Source organism: Bufo bufo, chromosome 2, assembly GCF_905171765.1.
Source record: "Bufo bufo chromosome 2, aBufBuf1.1, whole genome shotgun sequence".
Classification (NCBI taxonomy): Eukaryota; Metazoa; Chordata; class Amphibia; order Anura; family Bufonidae; genus Bufo; species Bufo bufo.
In genome coordinates, this window is record NC_053390.1 from 274,373,335 (window position 1) to 274,384,121 (window position 10,787).

Consider the following 10,787-nt stretch of genomic DNA (forward strand, 5'->3'; position numbering starts at 1 on the left):
TTTAATACCATTGTGTGCTATTTTTCTATTTTTTTTATCAAACTTCCTTTATAGTCACTGTATGCAGCAACAGATCTACTTGCATACTGTATAACAGTGGTGTATCTTGGTTTTGTGCTGCCCTAGGCGAGACTAAACTCGGGCACCCCCCTAATATAAATTTGACCCACCCCTTAATGTCAAGGCCAAACCCTTTTCTATCTAAACCCCACCCCTTCCTGTCAAGGCCAAACCCCTTTCTCTCTAAACCCCACCCCTTCCTATGTGCCATTCACAGATCCCCCTCCCCGAAACAGTGCCATCCACGGATCCCCCTCCCCGAAACAGTGCCACCCACAGATCCCCCTCCTTAAACAGTGCCATCCACAGATCCCCCCCTAAATAGTGCCATCCACAGATCCCCCTTCCCTAAATAGTGCCATCAACAGATCCCCCTCCCCTAAATAGTGCCATCAACAGATCCCCCTCCCCTAAATAGTGCCATCAACAAATCCCCCTGCCCGACGCTCACAGGAGAACATTTATAAACGAATCATTAACTTTAACTTTAATCATTGCTAATCTCTTTACTGGATATCTTACTCTGTCTTGACTCTTAGCTCTGGTAAAACAGCAGGCAGTGCGGCGGCGCTCACTCACTGACGTCACGCACCTGCTCCTCCCACTAGGCGGCGCAGGTGCGTGACGTCAGTGAGTGAGTGCCGCCCGCACTGCCTGCTGTTTTACCAGAGCTAAGAGTCAAGACAGAGTAAGATATCCAGTAAAGAGATTAGCAATGATTAAAGTTAAAGTTAATGATTAGTTTATAAATATTCTCCTGTGAGCGGCGTGGCCCTGTATATTCTAACCCCCAGGCAAGCGTCCCTGTCACCATGGGAACGCCTGGGGGTTAGAATATACCATCGGATTTGAGTTTTTACGATCTCACTGAGATTGTGAAAACACAGATCCGATGGTATATTCTAACACCCAGGCAAGCGTCCCCGTCACCATGGGAACGCCTGGGGGTTAGAATATACCATCGGATCTTCTGAGTATACCGGCGGCAACATATAAGACGGATGGGACAGGGGCAAACAAGGCATTTTGCCGCCCCATTGGCAAGTGCCGCCCTAGGCAAATGCCTTGTTTGCCTCGTGATAGATACGCCACTGCTGTATAATAGTGGTGGCCAATAATACCTTAGGGGAACAGCAACATATGCATTTTTTATTATCATGGACAGCTATGTAAAAAAAAAAATAATTCCCATTTATCAGATCCACAATAGGACAATCCACAGTCAACTAACCACTGAGTACTTTAGCTTTATACACGTATATATTAGATTTTTATATATATATTAGAGATCTTTCACTTGAACAGATGATGTCATATATGCAAAGGAGGCCATTATAGCATAACTGTATGATGTCACAATGACTTTGACCCTATATAGACTTAGAATCGGGACAATTGTCTATAGAATTTGGAAGCCAGGATTCAGGTAAATACAGGTAAATACAGAAATTTTCAGTTATTAGTGGTTTTATAAGAGAGGCGTTAAATAACATGAGGCACACAGAGTCCGTGTTTCACTTTTGCAGTGCAATTTGAATATGAAAGCTGAGCTTCGGTTGGTTCCGATGAAGGCACAGCCATAGGGGGTCCTGAGACAGTAGAAGTACCTAGACACCAGTACTATAAATACCATGTGGCAGGTGGGGGGCTATGGAATTGATTTTGCATTGGTGCCCAGGAACTTTGTTTACTGTATGCTGTAGATAAAAAGGACATTTCATCTTGATGATGTGTAAGGCTAGGGCTACACGGCAACATTTGACGTACAACACATGTCGCCGTGTAGGCCTAGCCTAATACACAAAATCTATGAGGCATATGGAGCTAACACTGTAAGACATGTGATAGCTGGGTAGCATAGTGCAGGTTCTCTGTATAAAGTCCTGTATGCTTAGTTAAAGGAAGGAAAATGCTATTGTATCTGTTCACATTAATATTTGAAAATTTAAAGGCGTTATCCGATCCTGTAAACACCACCTGAAATGCCCGGGTACCTCATACAGAACATATTTACCTGTGTCCCCCCAGATCCCTGCTCGCCCACTGCTGCATCTCTCCGTCGTGCAGATCACAACCTCTGGCGATGGAGGGAATGGGGGGGTGAGGTGGTTGTCGATGGGGCAGCCAATAGCAGGCGGTGATGGCGACCAGCCCCCTTGCATCACGGAAAAGATCAGTTGTGACATGTGTTGCTGTGTGTGATTTAATCATAATTTTCATACATGGTAGCTAATGTTTAATGTTTATTTTCTTGTAACTATATGCTATTTTGTTCATGTATTATTCCTATTAGACGTTTACAGGTAAATTGTCAACACGGTGTTACCATTCCGCTTTTAAAAGGGGACATTGCCAGCCCTGATTGGTTAGTGTCAGACTGCGCAGGGACATAACCCCAACTGGTAACATCCAATTGACAATTTAGTCATAAACCTCTAGGAGGAATAGCAGAGGTGTGGCACAACATAGAGTTAGGCCTCTTTCACATGGGCGTTGCGGGAGAATGTGCGGGTGCGTTACGGGAACACCCGCGATTTTTCCGCGCGAGTGCAAAACATTGTAATGTGTTTTGCAGGCGCGTGAGAAAAATCGTGCATGTTTGGTACCCAAACCCGAACTTCTTCACAGAAGTTCGGGCTTGGGATAGGTGTGCAGTAGATTGTATTATTATATAACATGGTTATAAGGGAAAATAATAGCATTCTGAATACAGAATGCATAGTAAAATAGCGCTGGAGGGGTTAAAAAAATAAAAATAAAATTTAACTCACCTTAATCCACTTGCTGGCGATGCCGGCATCTCGTCTGTCTCCTTCTGTGCTAAACAGGACCTGTGGTGAGCATTTATTCCAGGACCTTTGATGACATCACCATGGTAAAAGATCATGTGATGTACCATGTGATGACCGGAGTGACGTCATCAAAGGTCCTGTAACGGTACTTAATGCTCACCACAGGTCCTATTCAACAAAGGAGATGCCGGCTACGCGATCAAGTGGACTAAGGTCAGTGAAAATCACCGCTCATCTGAACAGCCCCATAGAAATGAATGGGTCAGTATTCAGTGCGGGTGCAATGTGTTCAACTCACGCATCGCATCCGCGCGGAATAGTCGCCCGTGTGAAAGGGGCTTTATAGGAAAAGATGCCCCAGGCTTGTCATTTCATGTGGAATACAATTATGTACTAAAACAGACAGTGTCCGACTGGGGATCCTAGGGCCCAGCCGTAAAATTCATTCTGGGGGCCCACTGCACAGATACCTGCACATTTTCCCTGCTCACACAGCCGCAGCAAGATGCTGATTATGAGGGTTCCTAGATGAGGGTTGTCTAGAAGTCATCTGAATGCATCTAAAATAACAAACTGGATTGTTTGTTAAATATTCTGCCCAGTTTGCATATCAGCATAGGCTGGTTGAGGTGCTGTACACTGCCTATCTATATGTAGTGCAGTAAGTCTACTGTGTTATGTGCCACTTGTGCAGGGGGTGAGGGACTAGGGGCCCACCTTGTTCAGGTGCCCTCTGGTACCTTCACCTGTACTCCCGTGGGCCAGGCCGAGCCTGAGAACAGACTTGTCAGGAGAGAAAGCAGATCCTCTTTAACTCCTAGATGACTAGCATTGTAATAGTACAGCTCTGTAAGAAGTGACTAAATGCCCAGCACTGTACTATCGATGTTTGCCCAATCAGCAGATGAGGTCTGGCTGTTACTGACAGCCAGGCCTCTGGTGTAACCGCCGGCATGGGTGAAAACGCCATTGCCAGCGGATTAACCCCTTAGATGCCACAGGGTAAAACTGACCGTTTTAATACAGTACAAGTAAGTAGAAAAAAAGTTTTGAAAAAAAGCGCCCCTTTCCCCTCATCAAGCCATTTAAAATTGAAAAAAAAAGAAAGAAAGAAAAAAAAAAACATGTTGAGCATTTCAGGGTGTGTAACAATCGACTAGGACATGATCTAGGTGAACGCTGTAAAAAAAACAAAAAAAAACAAAACATGCAAGAACAGACATTTTTTGGTCACCTCAACTCCCAAATATCATAATAAGATTAGTATGTACCCCAGAATGATACTAATAAAAATGTCTCCCCTTCCTACAAAAAATGAGCTATCACCAGAAAAGTAAAAAAAAATATGGCTTTCAGAAAATGGCAACACAAAAACTTGATTTTTGTTTACAAAAATATTTTGTGTAAAAGTGGCAGAACATAAAAAAAACTAAATAGAACCAAAGATAATGGCAACTTGTCCTGTAGGGGGAAAAAAAGCCCTCACACATCTCTATTGAGAGAAAAAAAAATGTACAGTTCTCAGAAAATGTCTGTACTATTACCCCAGAGTATGTTCAGGTTGTTCAAAAGCAACATGGCGCCCATAAATCAATTCAGCAAAATCTCACTAGAGAAGCAAAATGGTCCCTTCTGAACCCTGCAGTGTACCCACCTGCAGCTCCCTCACTGGTTTTTACAGTTGTAGACAGGACCTGGCGAATGGAGGACGCCCAACCACCACCCCCCTACCTAACTGGCCTGAGGTGTGCCTTGGCCTCACTAGGTCGGTATGCCTGGAAAAGGGGGCATACCCTGGATGTGAAAGTTGGATGACTGAATGAAGAATGGGAATGGGTGGGCAGGGGATGTCCGAATGCCGACGTGCTGCCTGGGAGAAGTGGACCGCTTATGACAGGTACTGGTCCCTCCCACAAATCCAGGCTAGCCTGCGGCCAGCCTTATCACTTGTGGACAGGACCTGGCGAATGGAGGACGCCCAACCACCACCCCCCTACCTAACGGCCTGAGGTGTGCCTTGGCCTCACTAGGTCGGTATGCCTGGAAAAGGGGGCAAAACCCACCAGTGAGGGAAGGATGGCCCGCCGTACTATTCTGCCAATGTACTGAATGCTTGGACCAATTCTGCCAGAGGCTCCGGGATATACCGGACAAAGCACCCTGAGCGCCAGCGCCCCAAGTGCTTGATGATATGCGCAGGAACTCCATGTTTGGACGCGGCGGATGCCGCACCAATGCGGAAAGAATGCCCCGAGAATTGAGCCGGATTCAATCCTATACTGGACAACAGGGTACGGATATGTTTGGTGAACTGGCTGGCCGTCAGGGGATCAACAGGGAATGGAAGTAACGGGTCGTTGGGGCCGTGGAGACTAAGGGCCAGCAAGAGGTTGTCCAAGACTGTCACTGGACACCATGCGTTTGTGGTCTGGAAGAATTTGACTACATGGCCAAGACCTACCTGCCTAGTTTTATTGTGCGGCAACTGCAGATGAAAGATGCTGCCCACCCTGACTAAGTCTCCCTTGCGGAGAGCCACCGCCCCTCGTCTGGCCTGTGTCACTTCACCTGGTCTTAAAAACCCATAAAACGCCAAGTACATCGCTGCCTTGATCACCAGGCTGGGAAGGACCCCGAATGGTGACAACGAGAGGACGTTCGACAGGCTACGAAACGTGTCCCCCGTAATTGGTTGACGGACCGACTTGACCGTGACCTGACTTTTCTGGATGCCTCTGAGGATGGCCTTGATCGGGTGAGCTGCAAATATAGAGGGTCTATCTGGCTCTTGAAGTGCCAAAAAATGCTGCACCCCTGCCAAATATAGCCTGATGGTATTGTAGGATAACGCCAACACCGAGTGACAATAAGACACGAAAGCCACCATGTACTTGACCTGACCAGCGTCACCCCTAGGATATACCAACTGGAAGTCTGAGAAAACTACCCACGCTCGGCGGTATGACTTCAATGTACTGGTCGACAAAGACTTCGTAATGAGTGAACTGGCGACCACCAACAGAGAGTCTAGTCCAAGACCAGCAGCCGCCAGTCCGGTACCGGGGTGCCCACCGAGTCTGCTTCTGGGTTCTGTAAGAAAAAGCGTGAAAAATCAAAACGAGATAAAGCATCAGCTGCCACATTGCTGACCCCGTCCAGAAACTGGGCATGGAAATGAAACCCCTGTTCCAGGGCTACCCAGGTCAACCTACGCATGAAAGACATGATGAGTAACGATTTGGACCTACCCTTGTTAATGATCTCTGCAGTCGCCATGTTGTCAGTGTGGAAAACCACCGTGTGACCCGACCACCTATGCCCCCAAACTATAGCAGCTGCTACAATAGGATAGATCTCAAACAATGCCGACGTCTGAGAAAACCCCGGCATCTGTAGTACGTGCGTGGGCCATGAGCCGGCGAACCAATGAGAGCCAAATATGGCCGCGAAACCTATTGAGGCAGCCGCGTCTGAAAATACGTGTGGAGAATCAGAAGTGGCCCTTGGAATAAACATGGAAATGCCATTCCACCCGCTGAGAAATCCGTCCCACATGAACAGATCTGCCCGGGCATTGGCATCAAGATGCACTGATGCGTCCAAATCACTGGTCTGTTGCAGTAAGACTAACAATCTTGAAATAAATGATCTACCCTGAGGAATGATCCTCATGGCAAAGTTTAACATGCCCAACAGAGACTGCAATTCTCTCTTGGTGCAAACCTGAGACATGAGCAAAGAACGGACACCTGACTTGATCCTGTCGAGTTTGTCTTGTGGTAGACTGGCCGCCATGGCGCGTGAATCCAGAGAGATCCCCAAGAACGTGACAACCTGCGCAGGCCCTTCTGTTTTGTGGGCAGCCACCGGAATGTTTAACTCCTCGAAAACTTGCAAGAGAATCTGCAAGTCAGCAGGCGCCCGTGAGGGTTCTTCTATCAACAGAAAATCATCCAGGTAGTGAATGACATTCTGGCAACCCTGTACTTCCAACAAAATCCATTCAAGGGCCTGCGCTAACTTGTCAAACAGACTGGGGCTGCTCTTAGAACCAAACGTCAACTTGGTGGCGAAATAGTACGCCTCTCTCCATTTGATGCCATGCCACTGCCAGAGAGATGGGCTGATAGGCAGCAGTTTGAACGCATCAGAGACATCTGCCTTGGACAGCCAAGCGCCCCTGCCTGACTGTAGAATGACCTGGATAGCCTGGTCCACGGAAGTATACTTCAATGAAAACTCTTCAGACGGAATCAGTGAGTTGAGACTTGGAACGTGGGAAGAATGTGGAGCAGACAAGTCATAAATCAAACGGAATTTATTTGAGTATTTACCCTGAACCACCCCCACCGGGCTCACCCTCCACGTGCAAAAAGGAGAGGACTGGAAAGGACCAATGATAAAGCCCTTCTCCAGCTCACTTGCCAGCAGCAGATCCACCAGATCAGCATGATTAGAAGCCGACTGCAGGTTGGGGCATTCATGCGTCTGCTGAGGCAAGGCGATGAGCCCAGTGTGGAACCCCCGTGAAAAACCTTCCACCAGAAAAGCGCGGAACGGCTGAACGGGATGAAGCCGCAGCAGCTGGTCTAGGACCTCGACATTCACCCGGCTCAGTCATGCCGGCTTCACGGTGCAGACCGTGACCGGATGTGCCCTGAAACATGTGGCACAAATATGCAGGAGCCTGCACTGGCTGAAGTTGCAGACAGCATAGTTAAAATTGTTGCAGAGCTGGGCTTTTCCCAAGTAATGAATGGGTCTCCCCAGCTTGTCAAACTGGGTTGACTGCTGGCTAGGACCCGGGTTGATCCCACCGCTGTGCCCCCGTACTTATGCGCCAAGTCTACCACCCTGTAGAGGTAAATGTCCAACTCCTCTCTCCTATTGGGGCTGGCAGAACACAAAACGTCTCTGAAAAGACTGAAAGCCAGGACGAACTCGGCCAGGGTCAGCTTGCGACTGAGCCTGGGGTCTTTGGCCTTGAGTACCACTGACAACTCGCTACAACCGAAGGACTTGTTCTCTGTTACGTCGTGAGACGTAATTAACAAAGATGCCAGATTGACATCCTTGCGCTCTAAAATGTCCTTTCTTATACTGGGCCTGACGAAATAAACCGGCGCCACTGAAGGCACTCTCCCGCCCTGTGACAGGTTAGGTGTTGGAAGTAGGGAAGGCACGGTAACTGTGACTACAGCCGGAGGTGCCGCGCCGCCAGCCGGCCCAACTGCTGGGGGGGGAACGCGATGCTGTTCCATTACTTCCATCCGGGCTTGTAAATCCTGAATGGAACTAGTGAGCGAGTTTAACACCGAGTGGATCTGTACCAATAAATTGGTGATGGTGGTATTGTCACCGGAAGAAGTAGGCCTGGCCTGTGGTGTAGCGGGAAACAGAAGTTTGAAAAGCTCCGCCTTTCTGGCAGTAGCCGCGAACGGAATCCCTCTCCTGAGTAATTCAGCCGTCAACTTAGGCACAGTCCAAGCCCTGAGGGATGGAGTGCTGCCGTGTTCGGACCCTCTTGGAGACGGAGGCAAGGACACAAACTCCTCAATATCTGATGGCTGAGACATGACGACTGAAACAACACAACAAAACAACGAAGAAGAAAGAAAAAACAAACAACAAACAAAAAAAAAAAAACGAGAGGAGAGAGAGAAACAAAAAAACAACCTGTTAACCCTACACCCTGAAGCCCGTAAGCCGACAGACAAACTGACAGAATCTAACCCCCCCCCCCCCCCCCCGACAGCGTGAACGTATGATGAGCAGCCGACGAGGCTCACAGGGAGTATGATAGTCGTTTCCACTGACGTATGAAACGAGCCCGAGTTTATCTGAATCTGTGACGTGGCAGACTCATTAAAAACGAACACTGCGGGCTAACGAACCTACAGACGTGGTAGGTGATGTATGTAAGTATAGGAGTTGTGGAAAACAGACCGTATGACGTATGACACTATTCTACGAGATGATGCGAGGTGTCTCTGACTGTTGTGCGAGAGTGTGGCTGTACTAGCGAATGTACCTATGCTAGTGGTGTCTGCAAGACGCTTGGTGGAAAAGGTTTCCACCTAACATAGTATATATATATATATATTTTTTTTTTTTTTTTTAAGCAATCCCCCCTTTAATTTTTTCTATAATTTATTTTTATTTTATTTTTTTACCACGCCCCCTAATTTTTTTTATTTATTTATTATTATTATTATTATTTTCTTTTTTCTTTTTCTTTATTATACGCCAATTGTCACATGTGCGGGACTACATGTATAGAGGTAAGTATGTAGTGTATGTATATGAGGTCAAACGTGTGCACAGACAGAAAACCTTGCAGCAAATACCCAGCAATGACATCGGGACCCAGCCACTAGAGCCTAGACATGCTGTGTCCAGGTAACTTGTAGCCCCATGTGTATTTGGAAATCAGAATGAGCAGCAGGCAATGGTGCGTGTAGCAACGCTGCCCCCCGGTGTCATAACCTGAGACCGCATGTGCCTGATCGCAAGAAGAAGCGATCCTGCCGCACACTTCCCCCTACCCTCATAACCTCCTGCCCTCCCTCGCTTACCCCACCTTCCTGAACAAAACCAGCGGTCTGGAAAAGCTTGTGGCAGCTTGCAGGCAGAACGAAAGGCACCACCCGGCGTCTAGGAGCTCCAACTCGTGCGGACGCTTGGTGATGACGTCACACCCGGAAGTAGCGATGTCCGAATGCCGACGTGCTGCCTGGGAGAAGTGGACCGCTTATGACAGGTACTGGTCCCTCCCACAAATCCAGGCTAGCCTGCGGCCAGCCTTATCACTTGCGAAGCTGCTATTGCCTGGTCTGCATTGACTGGTAAATCACAGCAATCTGGGCTGCAGGGGGAGGTAAAACCTTCCTGGGCACTTAGCTGAGATCAGGTCCGTTTGAAGGAATTTGGGGGCCCCAAGCAAAATAGACATAGAGGCCCCCCCCTCCACGCCCTCCCCACCTTACGCACGCAAAGCCTACAGGAACCACAGTATAGTCATACAGTTTAAGTTCACCTACACTTTATATAAATAAAAAAGGAGGTTTACAGTGCAAATACTGCTGTTGCATTTAATGTGCATGAAATTTGAACAGTGCCATCCACAGATCCCCCTCCCCTAAACAGTGCCATCCACAGATCTCCCCCCTAAACAGTGCCATCCACAGATCCCCCTCTAAACAGTGCCATCCACAGATCCCCCCTAAACAGTGCCATCCACAGATCCCCCGTAAACAGTGCCATCCACAGACCCCCCCCCCCTAAACAGTGCCATCCACAGATCCCCCTAAACAGTGCCATCCACAGATCCCTCCTCCCCTAAACAGTGCCATCCACAGATCTCCCCCCTAAACAGTGCCATCCACAGATCCCTCCTCCCCTAAACAGTGCCATCCACAGATCTCCCCCCTAAACAGTGCCATCCACAGATCCCCCCTAAACAGTGCCATCCACAGATCCCCCCTAAACAGTGCCATCCACAGATCCCCCTCCCCTAAACAGTGCCATCTACAGATCTCCCCCCTAAACAGTGCCATCCACAGATCCCCCTAAACAGTGCTGCATGATGGCACTGTTTAGGGGAGGGGGGATCTGTGGATGGCACTGTTTAGGGGGGATCTGTGGATGGCACTGTTTAGGGGGGATCTGTGGATGGCACTGTTTAGGGGGGAGATCTGTGGATGGCACTGCCATCCACAGATCCCCCTACAGTGCCATCCACAGATCCCCCTCCCCGACGCTCACAGCAGTATATTTATAAACTAATCAGTAACTACTTTAACTTTAATCATTGCTCATTGCTGAGCTCTTTACTTGGATTATTTGGATATCTTACTTTGTCTTAGCTCCGGTAATAGCAGGCAGTGCGGGGGGCGGCGCTCACTCACTGACGTCACGCGCCTGCGCCGCCTAGTG

At 48.3% G+C, this 10,787-nt stretch overlaps 1 long non-coding RNA gene across 1 annotated transcript; it reads right to left on the reverse strand.

The window, feature by feature from the left end:
- Nucleotides 1-96: 96 nt before the first annotated feature.
- LOC120988832 lies at nucleotides 97-10,578 on the reverse strand. The gene is made up of 3 exons (XR_005776188.1): nucleotides 10,560-10,578; nucleotides 8,884-8,888; nucleotides 97-218 (listed from the first exon to the last, which is right to left on the reverse strand). It is a non-coding gene; the product is annotated as an uncharacterized LOC120988832 (long non-coding RNA).
- Between the last annotated feature and the right edge of the window lie 209 nt (nucleotides 10,579-10,787).